We start from the raw sequence: 23,200 nt of genomic DNA, 5'->3' as shown, positions 1-23,200 counted from the left end.
GAGGAAATTTGGGGTCTTAACTTGTTTTTATGACTTTATTTCCACTGCTTGTTAGGGTATTATTGCTGCTTTTGTAATGCTAAAAGTCAAGAGTATATATATATATATATATGTGTATATATATATATATATATATATATATATTCATTCGTTTAATATATACAGTAAACCTATTATGTAAACACAAACCTTTATTTTGGATGTGATTAATTATGACAGCCCTGTTTGTCTTTTTTTTTACTGATAAGGAATGCTAGTTGCTTCATTATTTATTACATTTTATTACTTTCAAATTCACTGATGCCTGTCTGTCTGTCCACATTAAGGCCAACATTTTTGATTGTTGACTGATATAATGCATTTTTCATACATTGAATACTGTAGGGGAGAGCGGGGTCGAAAGTAACGTGGGACGAAAGTAACAAAGCGATTTTCTCAGAGCCTATTACTGCATTTGCATTCCCAGCTATGACAGTATATTCAGCATGCAATCCTTGACGGAGCTGAGAAATATTACGTGATTTCCTCATCATTTCCCGCAGTTAGGTCCGTAAAACTGTTTTCGAGTACAAAAAAGTAAATTATTGAAGCGGTAATTTATTGTTTCATGTGTCACAGTAATGATCAATCTACATGTTATTTAGTGCTTTAACACATCCTAAAGTTTGCATTATCAAAGTTTTTTAGTATAAAAGTAAATCAGGTTTAAACGTCAGGAGTTTCTGTTGGGAAAAAAGTAACAATTGTTACTTTTGTCCCGCTACAGTGACAAGAAGTATTTATTTTGTTCCGGTACATGCTATTCTGTGAATTTCTGTGTCTTGCATCATTTAATAAAATGTTTGTCATATTATACCAAAAGAATATGTCTGAGTGAGGGTCAGAAAGACAAACTGGTCTGGTTTTATCCAGATGTTTATGAGAGAGCATTTCTGGACATAGAGAAACATCTGGGCAGCTCCTACCTCGCATTTACCTTAGTTATATTTAGGTTTTAGCCATACCTTATAGCTTTTACACCTCCACCTATGAATTTGCAGTGTTTCCAGATATTTTAATCCACATTTTGAATTTATGCATAAAAACAACTGGATGGAAACATGAATAGGCCTACTGTTACATTATGTTTAGAATTTATATGCCAATGTAATTTAATTATTATATTGTTCATTCTGTTGAAAAAATGTTTTATAAAAATACACTGAAATAAAAAAATTAAGTTTGTACAGTCGGGTTTTGAGACATTTGATGAAACTTATTAAAATAAAATTATAAATATAATTATGTAATTTAATATTTTTTTTGCAAATATAAAAGACAGAATATGTTTGCAGTTACATATTAACAAGGTCATAGTCAGGTATACCTAATAAAAATAAGAGTAACAGAAAAAAAATCTAGCTATATTGTTGTGTTACTTTTAACCCACCTGTGTGTTACTTTCATCCCAACCGATGGGGTCGAAAGTAACAATGTGCAACTTATGTTCAAATTGAAATTATACTGAAGTCTTTCTACATTTCTACAAAATACCACCTGGTATTGTTAGACCACACTTATGAGGTACTGACCACAGCAGAAATATATCTCTGTCTACAACATTATCTTTTAAAATGATATTTTTCTGAAAAATGCTCTCCCCTAACGGATTGTGCTTATTTCATTTTGTATTTAAAATGAATTATGAGGGTTTTCTAAAAAGGTTTTCAAGGCAGTTTTAAAGTTACCTTTATGTAACAAAAAAATATAACATTTGTTATATTAAAACTCAATGCCTTACTGAAGAAACAGCCTTGTATTGTCATTTGTCTAGTGGAAGTGACTCACTATCGTCATACAGACACGCTGCTGAACAGTCGCGTGGTTCTGTCTTCACTCAGCACAGGTTTACCGGGTGGAGGAGCTTGACAAAGTTTTGACAGTCAGTTACTCTGGGAACATAAGGTAGGCAAAACCGTACGGAGAAATATCGTCACGATTGTCAATTCTGCATGTTTATTAAACAAACTATTCAGTCAAGTTTCGGTTTATAAGAGTCTTGTGTTTGGCTCGACCGCATATTCTAGATAAGACGCTTCCTCAGAGACTAGAAAAAACCACAGGAACAACAGAATGAGCGATCAGTTAAAAAAAAAATTCAGTATTGAAAATGGAAGGATAAAAAGTTAGCAAACCAAAGTGCAGCTTAACGAATAGAAGCGTCGGGAGCGCGAGGCGTTGACGCGTGAGATTACGCCAGTGTTTGCAGATGTTTGTCATGAATGGTGATGATGTCAGTGCCTGGCGCTCTTTGGGATTGTTTTAGAGTCTACTCCTGCCCGTACTGTGTTGCCAACAATGTTTGATTTAAATATTTTCCATCATTCTGTTATTATACATAGCTTACATTGGTTTTTCCTTAGGTTAAATAATGAAAAAGTGCAGTGTTCCTTTTGGAACATGATTCCAAAAAGAGCACTGAAGCAGGAATCTCAGACCTCCCCTAAATGAGATGATAATAAGTGGTTAAATGATGAGGTGAGGATACCAGGTAGCAAACTGACTCCTATCCTATCTTGGGGTATAGGCCACCACAAGATCCAGAATTGATCCACAAAACGGGTCCGTGTCAGAGGCCACTGGCACTTAAAACAGATCTGGAATGGGACCAGTCCAGACTCAGACCTTATCTGTATCTGCTCTGGACCCATTCAAGTAGTAGATCATCCGTGGGTCTACACCTTATTCAAAATGGGTAATCTGGCCAAAACTAGCTATAGAAATATCTAAATATTCTATATCTAAATAAGAGCTGACCAACATTATATAGACTAGATTGCTCTATAAAAGCTTCATATTCTGTAGGCCTTAGTCTCCCTTTATTAATAGGCCTATTAATAAACCATAAAATCATTCGAAACTTGTAACAGTAACAAGAAACAATGAAACACTTTTTAGAAAGTAGGTAATTGCAGACTAAATTTATTGAATAGATTATAAAAGAAAAGAAAATGCAACCTTGAATTGTACTACCAAAAACATTGTTTAATTTATTGAAAAACTTAAACTCTAAAAAAGTCAATAGTATTGATTATATTCAATATTTTTTTGGAATTAATGAGTTCAATTCAAATTTAAGGAATTCTACAGCAGACAAAAGTTTAATGAATCACTTTTGTGTCAGCTTGATTTGAAGTTTAATACCAGTGGAAATGTTGCATACATTTTAAAAAACAAAGTCGATTGGGCAATAAAGCAGCTCTGGAGAAAATAGTAATGTCATAATCCAGCTCAATTCAGTTCAAGTTTTGTCATCATGCAATTGTGTCAGATCAGACAAATCAATAATATTATTGAATATTGAGTCTTTTAGACTTCAACTAAGCAAGCCAGAGGGGACAGTGGAACCCAGAATCCACCAGGTGACTGAAACAAACAAACAAAAAACTTTGGGAGAAACCAGGTCCAGTTAGCTCAGTTCTCTCTGGCTAAATTAACAAAGATGGTGTGTTTATGATTTCAGGCTAGTCATTAAGGATATTTCATCCAGGTCCTTCTGCTTTAACATCAGGATATATCACACGGGCATATGGTGGGAAGAGAAGTGTAGTCTGTCCAGCAGGGCTGCCATTTATCCAGTAGTGGACAACTGGCTTAAAAGTGACTGTAAGCATGATAAAACTGCATTGTGGTCCTAGCAGCTCCTGGCCTGGCACGTTCATTGCTGGTCATATGGGTCTGTGCAGAGGACTTGTCTGTTCCTTGAGGTCTTTGCTGAGAATCAGTCAACTTGAATGACAGTGTCAAGTTGTGATGTTCAATTGTTCGCAGACATTCAGGACTGTGCTATGGTCGTCTCGGGGTGCAAGTACATTAACTGATTTGCAAGTTGGAGTGATATAATAGTGAATATTCTTCCATAGGTGTGAAAGTTGACAGAGTGACAATAAGTCAGAGGAAAACAACAGCTCATTCAAGTGAGCAATATTATATGTCATTGTGTAACATACTTAAATACACAAATACTTTTTAGCAACCAAATATATGAATAACCACCCAATTTGTGTTTTGCTGTGTTTTTTGTTCCTTCGCTTGTGCTACAGGAAAAAGCAGATTCAATGTACAGGTGTTCAGACGTAGATGTGCACTCATTTGAGCCAAGACAGTACATGTTTAAGGGTTTAGGAACAGGAAGCTTTCCCACTAAGGTAATTAAGCGGACTCTCTCGTAATATCTGGGCTTTCAATTGCAAGGGTTTGGCTATTTTTTCAGGATGAGAATTGTGATCTCATGGGCAATAATGACGGTCTGTTAAGAACAGCAAAATTAAGGTCAGTCAATATGTTATCTCTAAATGCACTTGAGAGTTTGATTTCTCAGAATACTGTTCTGAATCTGCATTGACTGCAGGCCCGGCTCCAGATATGAGATGAAAGGTGGGCCAAATGATATTCCAGGTGGGCCGGTCGTATTCTTTAATGCTTTAATCTCACATGTCTATTGATATAGTTTTAATTTCATATATTTAAGGCAATTGTTAGGGTTGTTTGTTATTGTTGTGTTTGTTTTCTTCATTTTTAATGTTTTGTTCATATTTTGGAACTATTTAGTAGTTCAGAACCATGGATGCCAAAATTTTAATCACTTCGTTCTGGATGGTTTTGGAAGTGTACTTTGCATTTTGTGGGATACCTGATGTAATGTCAGCCAGGTCTTTTTCCAACTTGTATTTAAACAACTTGGCAAAAAGCCCCGCAGCTATGCAATCTTCTTCACTATAACATGTTTCACAATCCCCACGTAGTGGAAGCTCATTGACTGCTAAAAACTTCACAACACCTGCCATGCTTTTTATGTAATAGCGATTCTTTTCTATCTGTTGGGGACTGAGCAAACATGCTACGGTCTCCCCTGACACCGATCCGTTCTAATGCTGCTTTCCAGTTTCGAATACCTGTCGAAACGAACGTGTCATTTTCAGAGAAAGCAACAACTGAACCTGGGGCGTAGCCATCTTTTCAGAAGTGAGGGGGACAGAAATTATATATATATACACATTACAATATAATATAAAACATTACAATAGAACATTTCTGTAATCTATAGCCTACCAGTCAACAGTTTTTGAACAGTAAGATTTTTAATGTTTTTAAAGAAGTCTCTTCTGTTCACCAAGCCTGCATTTATTTGATCCAAAGTACAGTACAAGTTTTAAAAGTTTTTACTATTTAAAATAACTATTTTCTATTTGAAAATATTTTTAAATGTAATTTATTCCTGTGATCAAAGGTGAATGTTCAGCATCATTACTCCAGTCTAGTGTCACATCCTTAAGAAATCAAATCATTCTAATAGGCTGATTTGCTGATTATCAATATTTAAAACATGAGTAAATTTTTTTTCAGCATTCTTTGATGAATAGAAGGATCCAAAGATCAGCATTTATGTGAAAAAAAGCCTTTGCAACATTATACAGTATATCATTCAAAAATATAGATTTTTTTGGAAAAGAAATTATAGATATGAATACTTTTATTTCACAAGCTTTAACATCTCAATAAATAACATTTTGAAATATATTCAAATAGAAAACAGTTATTTTAAATAGTCTAGTAAAAATATTTCAGTTTACTGTTTTGCTGTACTTTGGATCAAATAAATGCAGGCTTGGTGAACAGAAGAGACTTGACTGGTAGTGGATACTATAGGCAACTTTAATTATTCTCTAATTTCTAGCTTTTAATTTGCTTAGAAATCTATAACTGCTTGACAATAACAAATAATAACGATTTTTTTTTTTAAATATACTACAAACACTTATTTATCACATAATAAGGCAAAATAGTCTCTATACTGTAATAAATCTATGTCAGTTAGCACTGTTTTGTTGATATACTGTATATATCACCTGCTGGAGATTACTTGAAAAACCATATATTGTCCCCATCGTATATTAATTTATTCGTGTTTCCAAAAGTTTCAGTTCTTCTGTCAAAACAACTGTTTTCATATAGCGATAGCTGGACGCTGTTGCCCTTATTAGGAGTTTCCCGATATGACTTTTCTGCGCGGGAGCGCGCTCCGGCTTCGAGGATGAATGAAACACACAATGTAGGAGTGTTTAGCGCTTCTGCTCCGAATAAAATATCGGGTCATGCGCAGACTATCCTGTCTCTTTGAGTTTAAATCTATATTTATTTACACCAGCTTTTGAAAACATCTATGCGAACACATTTGACTGAAAAAGTGCGGGGGACGAATTTCCATGATATTAAAAGTCGGGGGACACGTCCCCCGCATCCCCCGCGTAATCTACGCCCCTGCACCGAACACTCGGCACGGAAAACAAAAGAATGCTTCGCGATCTACAGAATATTCAAGCCACTTATCGGGCTACTATAATGTGCTAATTGAGACCACTAACAGTTCTAATAAAATGAATTATGGGCTGTTACTGTCGTTTATTGCTTTATTATTCAGCACGTCCGTTTACCTCAAAGGTTGCGAAGTGAATTTTTTAATTTTTTTTATTTATCCTTTATTTAACCAGGTAAAACTCATTGAGATTAAAATCTCTTTTACAAGAGAGACCTGGCCAAGATGCAGCGTAAAAAACAAACAAAAAAACAAAAAACAAACATAAGGAACAGTTTCCAACATATAAAAAACCCACATCAAATACACATACATATATATATATATATATATATATATATATATATATATATATATATCACAAGACCCAGTGCTGAATAAGGCTTAATATAACTTTATGAACAATTACACTGACCAGTGTTCACCTGCTCCACATTCTTCAGAGTTGAAACAAACTGTCTATAAGAAATACAGGTAGTCATTTTCAATGATTTCTGAAGAAGGTTCCAGGCAGAAGGTGCTGCAAACATAAAGGCTTTTTTCCCTATTTCTGTTTTGACACGGGGTACCAACAAGTGTAGTACATCATTTGAACGTAATCCATAATGGCCATGATTACTTGTTAAAAGGACACTCAAATAAGTAGGAGCTAGTCCAAGAAGTGCCTTGTAAATGAAACATAGCCAGTGAGTGTACCTTCTTGCATAAAGAGAGGGCCATTTTGCTTTATAATAAAGGATACAATGATGTGTCCTATAACCACAACCAGTAAAAAAACGTAATGCACAATGATACACAACATCCAGTTCCCTTTCGAGAGTACTCTCGTACTGCGTAAGCTAGCTTACGCTATGGGAAAAGGTCCCCTTTTCTCGAGAATATGAAGCCAAAAATTATCCTTAATTTTTAAATAATGTAAAACGCAGTGCTGCAGCACAGCAGACCTAAGCGAAGCGGCTCGCGCGCTTATTGGCTGTGCTGTGGCAACTGCAGCAACCTATGGTGAGGCGGCGGAGAGGAACGAACCAATGGGGGCGCTTCGCGCCCATTGGACGTCAGAGTGCGCCAAAATAGGCGTGGCTGGAACTATATAAGCCACCGCTTTGCCATAGGGATCAGATTTCATCTCCTTCAGCGATCTCACCTGCACTTCGCTGTCTTCTCCGGAGAAGCCTCTACACGCCGTCGAAAAGCCTCTCAGCGGGATAGCACTGCAACGCAGATCTGAGGACGTCGGCTCGTGCTTCATCTCGACGCCGCCTTCAGCACTCGCTTCCTGCTGCGCCATCCGGCGTGACTATATCCTTTATAAAGCTAGTGTGTTTGCCGCTGCATCAAACTTTTTTCTCCAAAATTCGAGGCGTTGTTTCAAATGCCTCGGGCCTGCGCTTCCTGCCGAGGCCCTCTGCCCAGCGAGGACCGCCACATCCTCTGTGTCTCCTGCCTGGGCCGCGAGCATGCTGAGAACGCACTCTCCAAGGGCGGCTGCCCTGAGTGCGACAACATGGCTATATCGACCCTGCGGGCTCGATTAGCTCAAACCAGCCACGATGCTCCACCCGCTCCGCCTCTTCTCTCTCAAGTGCCGCGTAAGAAACGCCGCGATCAGAGAATGCCTGAGCACACTGCTGCACGCGAGCTCACGCCGGAACACTCCCCGCGTGCCTCGCCTGCTCTCTCTCCTTCGCCTGTCCTCTTCGTGGACGAGCAGCGCCAGTCTCTGCTCACCAGCGCCCCCTTCTCCTTCAGAGCGCCTGAGGCGGAAGAGGACAGACACGACAGCCTTTCTCTCGCCGCGTCCAGTAGTGAGGAATGGTCGGGCTCCATTGCGGACCCCCCCCCTCTACAGCCCCCAGCTGCACCGGACAACGCGCTGATATCGACGCGGAGCTTACTCGCGTGCTTACAAGGGCTGTCAGCGACCTTCAGCTCGACTGGTCTCCTCCAGACGAGCCCGCTAAAAGCAGGCTGGACGAATGGTTCTTGCAGGGGCGCCCTTGAGCCCCTCCGCAAAGAAACGCCCCCTTCTTCCCGGAAGTTCACGATGAACTCACGAAGTCGTGGAAAGCCCCATTCTCCGCACGCTTGAAAACTTCTGTCTCGTCAGCGCTCTCCTCTGTCGACGGCGCCCGAGACCATGGTTACGAGAGCCTCCCCCCTCTCGAGGAGGCAATTGCTGCACACCTCTGCCCGCCCTCAGCCGTAGGATGGCGGTCGAAGCCTGTGCATCCATCCAAACCGTGCCGCACCACCTCAGCTCTCGCTGGCCGAGCATACACCTCCGCTGGTCAAGCTGCTTCGGCTCTACACACCATGGCTGTGCTGCAGGTTTTTCAGGCCAGACTTCTCCATAACCTGGACGAGTCTGCCCCAGATACCTATGACTTTAAAGATCTCCGCAGCGCTCCGAAGCATGATCGGCCGAAGCATGGCAAGCCTCGCTGTTTTAGAGCGACACCTCTGGCTCACGCTCACGGAGATGAAAGACGCCGACAAATCCGCCTTTCTTGACTCTCCTATCTCGCCTTCCGGCCTCTTTGGCCAGTCGGTTAAGGGTTTCGCTGAACGCTTCACTGAGGCTCAGAAGACGTCACAAGCAATGAGACACTTCCTGCCGAAACGCTCTAGCTCTGCTGCGGGACGCCGTAGAAATGCGCCGCCCCCTCAGCATACTCGAGCTACTGGTCCCCTCATAACAGGCGGCCAGTGCCCGAAGCACATTCAACCCATAGCCGCACGAGCCGCTGCATGGCAGGCCATCCCCGGCATATCAAATTGGGTTTTGAATATAATAAAACGAGGTTACTCGCTCCAGTTCGCTCGCAGACCGCCGCGCTTTCGCGCCGTGGTCGAAACGAAAGTGAAAAGCGAAATGACACACGTCCTTCGCGCCGAACTGATAAACCTTCTTGCAAAAGGGGCGATAGAAACTGTCCCCCCTGCGCAGCGCGAGTCAGGCTTTTACAGCCGCTACTTCCTCGTACCAAAAAAGGATGGCGGTCTCAGACCCATCCTAGATCTCAGACGTTTGAACAAAGCGCTTATGGCGCGATCGTTCAAAATGTTAACTACCAAACAAATACTCGCGCAAATTCGCCCGAGGGATTGGTTTTTCTCAGTGGATCTGAAAGACGCTTACTTTCACATTCAAATAGCACCTCATCACAGGCCATTCTTGAGATTCGCCTTCGAGGGGCAGACTTATCAGTACATGGTTCTTCCATTCGGCCTCTCCGTAGCGCCCCGTACGTTTACACGGTGCATGGATGCCGCTCTCGCACCCCTGAGAATGCGGGGAGTGCGAGTATTGAGCTACCTCGACGACTGGCTAGTTTTAGCCCATTCCGAGGAACTACTGACGACACACAGATCCTGGATCCTCAGCCATTTAGAATGCCTGGGTCTCACGATCAACACTGTCAAGAGCGCTCTGTCTCCCAGCCAGAGGATTTCCTTTTTGGGGATAGACATAGACTCTGTGACGTGTACAGCGCGTCTGACGTCACAGCGCGCTCTCACTATTCAGCATCTAGCCGTGTCGTTCAAAGCCGGGTCTCTTTACCCGCTCAAACGATTTCAAGAAATGCTAGGTCTGATGGCATCAGCCTCTGCGGTTCTCAAACTGGGCCTGCTGCGCATGCGCCCACTACAACGCTGGCTGAGAGACCGTGTTCCAGCGCGTGCCTGGATTTCCGGCCGCGCGCGCATCAAGGTGACCCACGGCTGCATCACAGCTCTGGCCCCTTGGAAAATAGCCAACTGGTATCAGTTAGGCGTAAGCACGGGCGCTGTCTCGAAATGGAAAGTAGTCTCGACAGATGCATCCAACCTCGGTTGGGGCGCCCTGTACGAGGGCAGGTCTGCCTCCGGCCTCTGGTCAAGCCCGGAGCGACTGTTACACATAAACTGTCTGGAGATGATAGCGGTCGAACTATCCCTGAAAGCTTTCCTCCCATTTTTAAAGGGCCACCACGTTCTGGTCAGATCAGACAGCATGTCAGTGGTGGCCTACATAAATCGCCAGGGTGGTGTCAGGTCAAAAACCTTGCACACCCTGACCGAACGTCTTCTGACATGGGCACATTACAATCTGCGCTCGCTAAAGGCAGCGCATGTACCTGGCATCCTGAACCGGGGCCCGGACATGGTTTCCAGGGCGAATGTTCCCCCTGGGGAGTGGTCTTTTCACCCACAAACGGTTCAGTTGATGTGGAGCATCTTCGGCAGGGCAGAGGTCGACCTCTTCGCCTCAGAAGACAACGCTCATTGCCCAATATATTTTTCAAAGAGCAGGGACGCGCTGGCCCTCGATTGGCCCAGACGCCTGCTTTATGCCTTCCCACCGGTCGCGATGCTACCGCAGGTCATCGATCGGGTCAGGAAGAGCAGATGTGCTATGCTGCTAGTAGCCCCACTCTGGACGACCCAACCTTGGTTCTCCGAGCTGATGCAGCTGTCCAGTACAGCCCCATGGCCAATACCGCTGCGGAAAGATCTCCTCACGCAGCTGAAGGGCGCGCTCTGGCATCCCCACCCCGAACTTTGGGCCCTTCATGTATGGCCCCTCAACGGGTACCCGGGAACCTCCCTGAGGGAGTGTTAAAGACCATTACGGAAGCCAGAGCGCCCTCAACCAGGCGCCTTTACGCGCAGAAATGGTCAGTGTTCTCCACCTGGTGCGGGACACGGAACCTAGACCCTCACTTATGTGACGTGACGGAGATACTCTCCTTCCTACAGGAGCGTTTAGATGCGGGCAGATCCCCGTCTACGCTCAAAGTGTATGTGGCAGCCATTGCAGCTTCTCATGCTCCGGTGGCCGGCCTATCACTGGGAAAAAACGAACTGGTCATTCGTTTCCTTAAGGGAGCTCGTCGGATGAACCCTCCCCGACCCCCTTCAATCCCTTCCTGGGACCTGTCTACGGTCCTAGAGGCCTTAAAGGGCCCCCCTTTTGAACCGCTTCAGTCTGTCGATATGAAGCTTCTTTCATTCAAAACCGCTTTTCTACTGGCTCTGGCCTCAGTCAAGCGAGTGGGGGATTTACATGCGCTATCTGTAAGCGCTGACTGTCTCGAGTTTGGGTCTAATGACTCCAGAGTCATTCTCAGACCAAGACACGGCTATGTCCCCAAGGTGCTCTCAACACCGTTCAGAGCACAGGTCATCTCGCTGTCAGCCCTCTCCTCGCAAAGCGACGAAAGCAACACGAGCTTCATCTGCCCCGTCAGGGCTCTCAAAACCTATATTGCGCGCTCCGCCTCATTCAGGAGGTCGGCCCAGCTCTTCATATGCTTTGGTGGGCGCACCCGAGGTCTCGCCACCACGAAGCAGAGCCTATCGCGATGGATAGTAGACACTATCTCGCTGGCTTACAAATCTAAAGGCCTTCACTGCCCGTTCGGCATCAGAGCCCATTCCACCGAGGTATGGCCTCGTCATGGGCATGGTCCTGCGGGATACCACTGGATGATATCTGTGCGGCGGCAGGCTGGGCCTCTCCGTCCACATTTATTAGATTCTATAATCTGCAAGTCCCTGCCCTGCAGGCCAGGGTACTTTCTATATAGACGTGCTAAGCCTTATCACGTCCCCCTTTTTTCGTTTCCTATATAAAGCTCACTAAGGTTGGCTGTTGGGACTGGGATTTCTCCTGCTATAAAGCCCCGGGCTCTCGCCTCGGGCTGTGACAGGTCGAAGTTCCCGAGCACGCACGGCGTTTTACATTGTGTTCCCATAGCGTAAGCTAGCTTACGCAGTACGAGAGTACTCTCGAAAGGGAACGTACTCGGTTACTAACGTAACCTCGGTTCCCTGAGATGTGGGAACGAGTACTGCGTAACCTGCCGTGCTATGTGCTCGGACCGGGTGATCGCTTCAGTCGATTTAAAACCTGATCCCTATGGCGAAGCGGTGGCTTATATAGTTCCAGCCACGCCTATTTTGGCGCGCTCTGACGTCCAATGGGCGCGAAGCGCCCCCATTAGTTCGTTCCTCTCCGCCGCCTCACCATAGGTTGCTGCAGTTGCCACAGCACAGCCAATAAGCGCGCGAGCCGCTTCGCTTAGGTCTGCTGTGCTGCAGCACTGCGTTTTACATTATTTAAAAATTAAGGATAATTTTTGGCTTCATATTCTCGAGAAAAGGGGACCTTTTCCCATAGCGTAAGCTAGCTTACGCAGTACTCGTTCCCTCATCTCAGGGAACCGAGGTTACGTTAGTAACCGAGTACGTTTCTTCAAACATTGGGCAAAAGCATTCATATATATCAGATCACCATAATCTAATATGGGAAGAAAAGTGGCCATCACCAGGTATTCTCTAGCGCGAATGGATAAGCATGATTTTGATCTGTAGAGATAGCCAAGCTTTATCTTAAGCTTAGAAACCAGATTGCTAACATGGGTTTTGAAACATAATTTAAAATCAATGATTATACCCAAATATTTATAACTGTTAACTAATTCAATTTCATTTCCTTCAAAAGTTGAGATGCTTGAAGAAGAAACTGGAAGTTGTCTTGAGTTTGTGAATACCATTATTTTTGACTTTTGTACATTTAAGACCAGCTTAAGCTGTTTTAAACGGTTCTGAACAGTATTAAATCCAGACTGCAAAAGCTCAAGGGCTTGTGCAGTAGATGATGCAGTACAGTAAATAACAGTGTCATCAGCATAAAAGTGATACATAGCATTCAATAGATTTTCACAAATTTTGTTTATATAAATTGAAAATAATATGGGCCCTAATACTGAGCCTTGAGGAACCCCCTTGGAAATAGGCAAAAATGAAGACACAGAACCAGCCATTCGAACACTTTGGGTTCTACCTGACAAATAATTTGCAAACCAATCTACCGAATGCTTAGACAAACCAATGCTCACTAGACTGTTCACAAGAATGCCGTGATCAACTGTATCAAAAGCCTTTGAAATATCTATAAACAACGCAGCATATATTTTCCTATTATCCAATGCCCCAGCAATATCATTTATCACCTTCAATGCTGCAGATATGGCGCTATGTTGTTTCCTAAACCCTGATTGAAAAGGTGAAAGGATATCATTTATATTTAAAAATTCCTTTAGTTGCTCACCAACCCGGCGCTCAAGGAGTTTAGCTAAAATACACAGCTTAGAAATAGGCCTATAGTTATTCAAAATAGATGGATCGCCCCCTTTTAGTAATGGTGTAACATGGGCTGACTTCCATACTTTAGGGATGTCATTTTCGACAATTGTTAAGTTAAAAATATAACATAAAGGCTCCGCAATGAAGTCAGCTGCTATCTTAAGGAAGAAGGGATCTAAATTATCAGGACCAGCAGACTTTTTTGTGTCTAATTCCTGAAGGGCTTTATGGACTTTGGTAATTGATAAAGGAGAAATATAAAATTGTTTTTCTAAAGGTAAACATGGGTCAGAGGGGTTCTCCTGTACAAAGGAACCAGAAGAATCAGGACATAAGGATTCAAATAGGGATCCTGAAGAAATAAAGTGCTCATTAAAGCAAGCTAACATTGTTTGTTTATCAGTCACCTTGCCTGAATCAGCCATAACATGAGGGGGTAGTTCACTACAGCTAATATTTCCAAAATAGGCTTTAATAATTTTCCAGAACTTGCTTGGATTATTTAAGTTTTTTGTAGTTTCATTAACAAAATACTCTGATTTTGACTTTTTAATAAGAAATGTAAGTCTATTTCTCAATTGCTGAAAATAAACCCAGTCCGTTTCGCTCTTTGATTTCCTGGCCCTTGACCAGGCAGCATTCCTATCCTTGAGAAGGCATGAAATCTCAGGAGAAAACCAGGGATTATTTCGGCCTTTAACTCTGAATTTACGTACAGGGGCATGCTTATCTATGATCCTAAGAAAACCATCATAAAAATAGTTCCAGGCCAATTCTACTTTATCTATAAGGTAGATTTTGTTCCAATCAAAATGAAACAGATCATGTAGAAAGGCTTGTTCACAAAAATGCTTCATATCCCTTTTAAAAATAATCCGTGGTCTCTGTTTCATGATTTTAGCATTCCTAACTGCCGCAATTGTACAATGATCACTCAGGTCATTTGCAAACACACCTATATCTGAGAATTTGTGTGGAGCATTAATTAAAAACAAGTCAAGTAAAGAGGACTTTTCAGGGCACTTGAGGTTTGGACGAGTTGGACTATCAATTAACTGTGTAAGATTAAAAGAGTCACAGACAGATTTAAAACTATCTGAAATAGAGGTCAACCAATCCAAGTTAAGATCCCCAGCTAAAAGGACCTCTCCAAATTCAAAGCTCGATAGATGATGATATAAAGAGCATAGAGCCTCAGTACTTGCTGAGGGTGGTCTATAGCAACCTATGACCGTCAATGTTTGCCCCAATGTAAACTCCATCTTTAGGGCTAAAAGCTCTAGCTGCTTTCTAATGGATACTGAATACACAATGTTACAAGGAAAAAGATTTTTTATATAAATGGCAATGCCACCACCCTTCCTAGGGCGGTCACAACGGTAGACGTTGTAGCCCTTGATTGCTATATCCCTATCTAAAATAGATTTACTAAGCCATGTTTCTGAGATTATAATAATGTCAGCATCTGTTGAGTGGGCCCAAGTTTTTATAAAATCGAGTTTGGGGAGAAGACTTTGGGCATTAATATGAATAAAACCTAGTCCGGCTCTAGTTTTGAATTCTTCCGGAGTATTTAAATTATTTGGTACTGGACCAGGGTTTGGATGAACACTACCAGAGAGTATAAGAAGGAGAACAACTATACATTTTCTTTTTATATTGTAACTAGGCAGTGCTACTTTTCTATAAAAACAGTAATCTGGTCTAAAAGGAAGATAAAAATAAAAACATTTAAACCAATCATGTAGACCAAATAACTTAACTAAATCAGATAAATATAGAATTCTGTAGTCACCAATAGTCTGTGGATTCCAGCTGAGTTTGATGTCCATAGAGCCAAAGGCCCAGATAGTGCCCAGATATTTTTGGGACTGTGGAGAGAGCTCATCATATTCATAATTTCTATGAATCACCTCACTGGTAATAGCCAAAGATAAAATTAGGACTAATGATAAAAGCATCATGTTAATAGCACTCCAACTGTTACTCGAGTCTATTTACGGAATCAATCCAAGCCAGATTCTTCCTTTCAAATCCAACCGTGGCGGTGAATGACGTCACGGTGTAAACAGGAAGAGTTCTCCGGGGTTTTGCAAACTAGCACAGCACAGAGACAGGACACCCTATCACAGGGAAGCCAACAAATCGGCCCCGATGAGCGACCTCTCCAATGGAAACCAGCAGGAAAAGCCGTCACAAGAAGACAGACTTGGTAATCCAATAGCAAGCCGACCAAGGATTTGCCCGCAGTTCCAGGAAAACTCCAACGACTCGGACTCCAACAGCAGATGAACAAGTAAAAGTAATAAAATCACATCCAGGAGAAACAGCATCAAAATCTAAAAATTTTTCCCACACAACACGGGTGTCTTGTGAATTCAGTCACTCAACACGTCATTCACACTGTTAAAAACCGACAGATACGAGACAGACAGGTACTAACAGCCGCCATCTTGGAATGTGGCCGCCATCTTGAATGAGCTAAGTCTGTCTGTCTCGGAGGGAAAAAAGAGGGGATTGGGCAGAAATTAGAAAAAAACGTATCTGGAGCTGAATTGAATATCGCACTAATTTTGTGATTGGCTGTTATGTGGTGTGGGGCCAGGGTGGGCCAAGCCTCTGATTGGGTGGGCCAGACCCCCCCTGGCCCCCCCGTGGAGCCGGGCCTGATTGACTGTGCTTTACAATAAATAACATTCTGGAATACATGCAGACTGCAAGGAAGAATCTGATTAAGTTATATGTAGAAAGTATACAGTAAATATAGCAATGGCATGTTTCTGAGAATAGTCAACATCTTTTTCCAGAATAAGGTTACTGAGAGTGAGCTGTCGGCTGTCGATGTTCAACCATCAAGCAGCAATAACCCGAAGGTCTGTCATCTAATGATATGCTTGACCTTTATTATAAATGCTGTATTTTTAGATTCATAGTTTTCACTTTTTCACTAGGGGAAATCTGCTGTTTTCAGCTGGTTGTTTAAAAGAGCTCCTAAAAAGTGGACGAGTCAGCCTGTGCAAGAGGTATACATCTGTTGTTGCTTTAGACATTAAAATAACCAGTTTAAGCCTATATGCTTTTTGATGACAAACAATGGAAGCTATTTTACATGTTGATATACATATGCTAGTTAAAATAAATTCATAGCATAATTTAAGTTGAAATGACACTGACTATGGGAACTGAGGTATCAGAATGTTGTTAATATCCATTTTCATCTGTTTTGTGGCTTACATACATGTTTTGCACATAAAAATGTGCTCCATACATTATACCATACAATTAGTGTCAGGCCATGAGACAGTACTATCTGTTACAACTAGGCAAGGCAAGTGAGTTCTTCAGTGAAATTACCTAAACATCAGCAAAAGCTTTGTTGTAACTACAGAAAACCTGTAATCACATCACAAAGTTTGTAATAACACAATAGGTTTGGATTAAAAAATAAATATTTAGTGCTTAGGACACTTCCACAGCTCAGATAATCCACCCTGTGTCCACAAAACATATTTTTATTTAATTTAATTAACTGTTCAGTCAGTAAAATTTATGCTTTTATGTTACACATTACACAGAATAATGCTACAGTTTTAAAGCTTGTCTTTGGTTTAGCTTCTGAATACTGTGTAATGTCTGAGGTTATCTTCTTCTTTCTTTCTTAACAGGAAAAGCTATCATTACAACATGGAGATCTCTCAGCCCACAGTCACAACCAAACACAAAACAACAACACCAAGGTGTTACAAAAGTGCAGTCTTGTTCATGCATTTATTAATTCTTAAATTAATGTTTTAAAGTGTGCATTTTGCAATACTGTGCAAATTATGATATAAGCTTTGTATAATGTGGTGGTCTTCTGTCTCTTTACAGGAGAACCAGAATTGAAAGTGATGATTTTCCAGGCAGTGACAGTCTTGTAAGCTAAAATGCCTCTGAGGTTCTGTAAGATCAATCACAATGGCCATAATGAATTCAAAGTCACACAAAATGTAATTCTAACTCTCAGATTAATTTCTTTAGGAGAGAAATTACCTGTTTAATTTTCTCAAAACATCTGAGGATACTTATGAAGAGGTACTGTACTGTAAATTGCTACAACAAAAAAAAAAATTAACATGTGACTGTCTGGTCAATTTATCCGTAGTATTTGTAAAATATTTTGCATTGCTATCATTGCCTTCCTTTTGATATTGCACAGTAGTTACAAGCTTTCTTCTTGTAGGACAGCCCACCATTACACATTAAACTGCTGGCCAGTAATGACAATCTCTTATATATCTCTAACAACAACTTAAAGGTGCTTATCATGACACTTTATTTATATTATATACAGTAGAATATATTTATATTGTTGTAATTGCTTAGTCACCTGCTTTTCACAGTTACTTTCCTTTTTTTACAGGATAACTCAGGGAAGCTAAGTGGCCCTTTCCGCAGTTCCCCAAAACCAGCATTACGTTTTTCTGCTGAAACGGTGAAGCAGCCTCCTCTTCTTATTGCTGTATTTACAGTAGTTTGTTGACAGTGTTCTCAGTTAACATGTACTTTAATACCATTTTTTATCAAAAAAAAAATGTTTACTTCATATGTAGGATCCGCTAAGTGAGCATAATGAATTTACAGACTGGGATTATACATTCTTGGACACTGGGATTGAAAAGGTACTTTTAAGGGATTTTAAGTTGCCTGCAAAGTAGATGATGTTGAGTAATAAATGCTGAACTGTTTCCTCTCTTTGGTAGAAATCTATTGCAGTGCCCAGAAAATGTCATGATGAGAAACTCTCTAACAGTAATAGCAAGGTAAGCCTTTCTCTCACTTTTTATGCAGAGGAGCATTTGTTTTCACTTCTGAGGGTCAAAAAAGCTGTAGGTGTAGGCACGAATATTGCCAGAAAATAAAAGCCCATAATTCCACTTGTCACAAACAATAGTGGAATTGGGCTTATTGTTTGCACTTATTTACAGTCTCAGTTCAGGTATTTTGCATAAACTCTTTTGGTGTTAACATCCTTTCAGGTTGTGTCATTTAGAGTGAAGAAAACTCTACCTAGAATGTCCATTTTTTCATCCAGTACGCAGGTAGTGTTAACACTTTTATTTTTAAATATCACTTGATATTTAATTATCAGACTAAAATCTATTATCATTCTCTAAAATCTTTATATAGGGTTCAGATCAAGAAGATATGATTCAGGATCCAACGAAAATGCCGCAACTGGGGACAAATGAGGTGAGTTATTGTATCAATATGTGAATCAGTGTAGATTATGGACATTGGAGTTTATTGCTCTGGCCACATCTGCAGTCTTTTACATTTTATTGTACTCAGTCTATGGTGTATCAATATCACCTTATGCCATCACATGATGTTTGGGTAATTTCTTATTCTCTCAATGTTATTGGACTGTACTTTTGAAATCCTGCCAGTGGAAATGGCTGCCTACCCAACAGATTTAAATTCATTAGAGACAAATGCGGTATATTATTGTTTTATTATGATGCAGTAATGTAAAATTGCTTTAATCATTGAATCTATTTTAACCTTTTATTTCTTTCTTGCTCTCTTTTCACAGGATGATGACCTGATGGACTGGTGGAAAACTGTTCAAGGTCAGTTGGGTCAAATCACCTGATTACATGGACATAAGTTAAATATAATTTTTCAAAAATGACTGGTATCCTAGAAGACTAGCCTGCTAATCTTTCTTAAAGAAAGGCTTATATATGAGAAAAAAGTAGATGAACCTCTTTAATCTTAGTCGACTAAAATTAGTCAGATGGACAATTGGTCAATCATTGTTCCTCATCCCTGTTACTATATTTAGTTTAGATCACTGATACCCAATTTGGTAACATTAGGTAACACCTATTAATTGCTTATTAGCATGAATATGTAATGATAAAAGACTTCCTAGTCATCGGCAAGAAGGAGGCGGGAACCGGCGGACAATCAAAAACATTTTAATAATACAAAATAAACACAAAACAGCGCACCAGTCCCTCACGGACAACTGGTGCGCTCAAATAAAAACCAAAACACAACTAAAAGCCCAGGCCTGGTCCTCTCTCGTCCTTCACTGTGGTCGCTCCAGTTTTATATCCTTCCATCTACTCCGTGGGCCTCGAGACCGGTGGGTCGAACAGGTGTAGCTCATCTCCAGTCACTCCACCGGCCTCGCTCCCACGTCCCTCGGCCCCGCCCCACTCGTCACATACCCCCATCGCCCCTCGCAGGCCAGGTGGGTACTCCTGAGACTGCGCTCTACTCCCTCTGGGGGGACCGCTCACGGTGACCTGCGGGAACCTGGGGGTAGGAAAGACGAGGCGAGAGAAACAGAGATGGAAGGAGGAGTGACAGAGAAGAGGGAGGGGAGAGAGGAAAAAAAAAAAAATTCCGGTTCCCAGACGCACTGCTGCTCGGCCCTCCACCAGCTGGGTTATCTCCTCCGCGGTGCCTGGCGGTGGCACTGGACGGCCCTCGGCGGACGGCACGACACTCCTCTGGTTTTGGGCAGCCGGCAGGAGTCCCCCGTTTCCTGCTCCTCCGGATTCCTTCACAGAGGCAGCAGGCTCCGGCCCCCTGGCGAACGGCGCCGACTCCTCCGCTCCCTCACGGACAGCAGCAGTCCCTCCACATCCAGCCCACCGCCTGGAGCGTCCATGGCGGCATCCTCCTCGCCTGCTCGATGGCACCGCGGATTCACCACAGCGGCGAGGGATCTTCAGCAGCGCGTCCCTCCTTCTCCCGGGCTTCGGCACCACTGTAATGATAAAAGACTTCCTAGTCATCAGCAAGAAGGAGGCGGGAACCGGCGGACAATCAAATAACATTTTAATAATACAAAATAAACACAAAACAGCGCACCAGCCCTTCACGGACGACTGGTGTGCTCAAATAAAAACCAAAACACAACTAAAAGCCCAGGCCTGGTCCTCTCTCGTCCTTCACTGTCGTCGCTCCAGTTTTATATCCTTCCATCTCCTCCGTGGGCCTCGAGACCGGTGGGTCGAACAGGTGTAGCTAATCTCCAATCACTCCACCGGCCTCGCTCCCACGTCCCTTGGCCCCGCCCCACTCGTCACAGAATATTACTAGAATATTAGCCATGTATTAGTGCTAATAAAGAACATATTAATGCCTTATTCTACTTAACCTTATTCTACATCCCTAATCTTACCCAATACCTAAACCTAGCAACTACCTTACTAACTATTAATAAGCAGCAAATGAAGAATTTATTGAGAGAAATGTCATAGTTAATAGTTAACAAGTGTTACCTATTCTAAAGTGTTACCGAAAATTCATATAATTTACTGACTTTTGACAGGTTGGAGTGAATGGAACAAAACTGCAAATTTTCAGGAGGAAGACGGGAAGCTGTGAGTAAATGGATTTTTTACATTTTCTAATTGCCGCCAGTGACCAATGATTTAAAATGTTTTGCCAGGGCTGTCGAGGCTGCTGCAGACCGTGTGTTCATGGCAGCCCGTCTCTTCGTCAGCCTTTTCAACCAACATGGAGCTTCTTTGCAACATCGCATTTTAGAGTTGCTTGCTCTGGCGGACACTGTTGACAGCTTCCATAAGAAGACCGTGAGCGCAGCTGTGGGAGGGGGTGTGGCTAGTGTGGCAGGGAGCATAGCCACCATTACCGGCCTCATCCTCGCACCCTTCACCTTTGGCACTTCCACTATCGTCACTGCAGTGGGTATCAGTGTGGCAACAGCTGGAAGCATCACCTCAGACACTGCTAATATCACGGATGCTGTTCAGTCCAAAATGGATCGCAAGAAGGTGGAGAAGATGATCCAAGGCTACCAGAATGAGATCAGTGACATCAGAGATTGTCTGGAGTTCATGCAAGTATGTTTAGCATTCCATTTGTTTGTCTATCTGTCTGTGTGTCTATCTGCATCTCACTTCTGATTTTTATTTTGTGTATGTAGGAAGGAATGAACACCCTGCAGGAATGGGATTTTAAGGGGTACTCTGAGAGTGTGGTCAACACTAGTCTTAGCCGTAACATAAAGCATGCAATGAAAGAAGGTGGACGAGCAGGTAAAGCCCTTTTGATAAACACTGATAGGCTTATCAACACTGTGAAAGTTCTGGGTGTTGCAGGAGGTGCTGCCAAAGCCGCCAAGGCCATCAGTATCACCACAGGGGTCATGTCCACTCTCTTCCTCGCCCTGGATGTCTTCTTTCTTGCCAAAGACTCCAATGAACTTCACAAAGGTGCCAAGACCAAATTTGCCTCGAAGATCCGGGAAGTCTGCGAAGAGCTTCAACATGGCCTACTGGAACTAAACAAAGTGAAGACTCAGCTTCAAAAGACCATGGATGGAATCGAAGTGGAAGAATATGAGGAAGAGGAGGAGGATGAAGACCAATGTGAGTCAGATCCTGTTAAACTGGCTCTACTTGAGGAAGAAATTGATCAGTTGGAGGAGAAACTTCACCGGAAAACTGTGCCGTAGCAAATGAACCAAAGTAAGAGAGGAGATTCTGAGAAATAGACCCTAAAAAATAAATAAAATGAGTAGTCAAAGAGACAAGTCAATGGTAAAGAATCTTTTCAGTGAGCTAATATATCGAAACAACAAAAGCACTAAATTCAAAGATTTGAAAGAAAAAAAGGAGAGTGGGAAGAAGCTAAAATGTTGAGGAATAATGCATTTTATTTGATAAGACTTGAAGTGATTTAGAATATATAAAAAGAAAGACTTTTCACAGATGTTGCCCACAACCTATAGTCTATAATTAAGATGTTCACAGTTGGCTAGTGTGGTTTACAACTTGTTTCAGTTTCACTTTTTGAGTGTGGAAACTTTAAAAGAGCAGTTATTGGAGCGAGTTCATGTGTTCCAACCATAGGTTTCAACACATGAATCTCTGGGGTATGTGCAGGTGGCACAAGTTTGAATTATGGTCCTGTCCAAAAAATCATGTAATCATACAATTGTTTATAATATATATATATAAACATTTTCTGTTTTCTCTCAGTCAATTAGTAGGTAGTTTGTTTGATTTAACATTTATCCCCTAGATTATATAATTTCCCCTAGTTTAATTCAATGCATGTTTTTTTTTTAGTGCAGAATGAGTTTTTGTATTTATTTTGTAAATAGCTTAGCACTTGTCTTTTAAAACACCAATTTATTCAATCTAAAATGAGTCTTTACTGGCCAACATGTTGAAGATTTTCCGACAGGCAGTCAAGTCATTAAGTTGAGATGTTTCCAGAAGTTTATTCTGCGTACTCCAAACTCGAGATTAGCATCTATCTACTATCGACAATATCCTTCCATTTAGTGCATCCAAAAACAGCACTGAGCTTTTTTTTTTTTTGATAACATTTAAGTCCAAGTGCCTCTGATAAAATCCACCTGCAGCAGAGCAATAAGTCACAGCTAGAGGTGTGATTGAGGATGCTTCTCAGCCTTACAGTGTCTCATGAACCATGGGGCCTTGTGAAGGCCACAGCCATGGCCTCACAACCAGTTTAAGAGCGGTAACCTCATGTACTTAGTTTGTGCTGTTTTTCTTTAGGATTAGTTTGTATGCATTTTTCATTCACATTTGTTGCAAACATTTATTTAGTTACAAATAACTCACAGGACACAAAGGTCATTTCACATACATTGTATTTTATTTAGTTGACCATACAGAAGTATAGTTTTGGGAGCGCTCACCATTAGTTACTTTTGTCATT

The 23,200-nt window shown here is 41.8% G+C and overlaps 1 pseudogene; it reads left to right on the top strand.

Annotated features, from left to right (window-relative positions):
* The first annotated feature begins 1,648 nt into the window (after nt 1–1,648).
* LOC132154721 (uncharacterized) lies at nt 1,649–22,347 on the top strand (annotated as a pseudogene).
* Nucleotides 22,348–23,200: the final 853 nt, after the last annotated feature.

The sequence above is a fragment of the Carassius carassius genome, chromosome 12 (genome assembly GCF_963082965.1).
Source record: "Carassius carassius chromosome 12, fCarCar2.1, whole genome shotgun sequence".
Classification (NCBI taxonomy): domain Eukaryota; kingdom Metazoa; phylum Chordata; class Actinopteri; order Cypriniformes; family Cyprinidae; genus Carassius; species Carassius carassius.
Note: the sequence above shows the minus strand (reverse complement) of the source record. Positions and strands in the feature narration are given on the sequence as shown.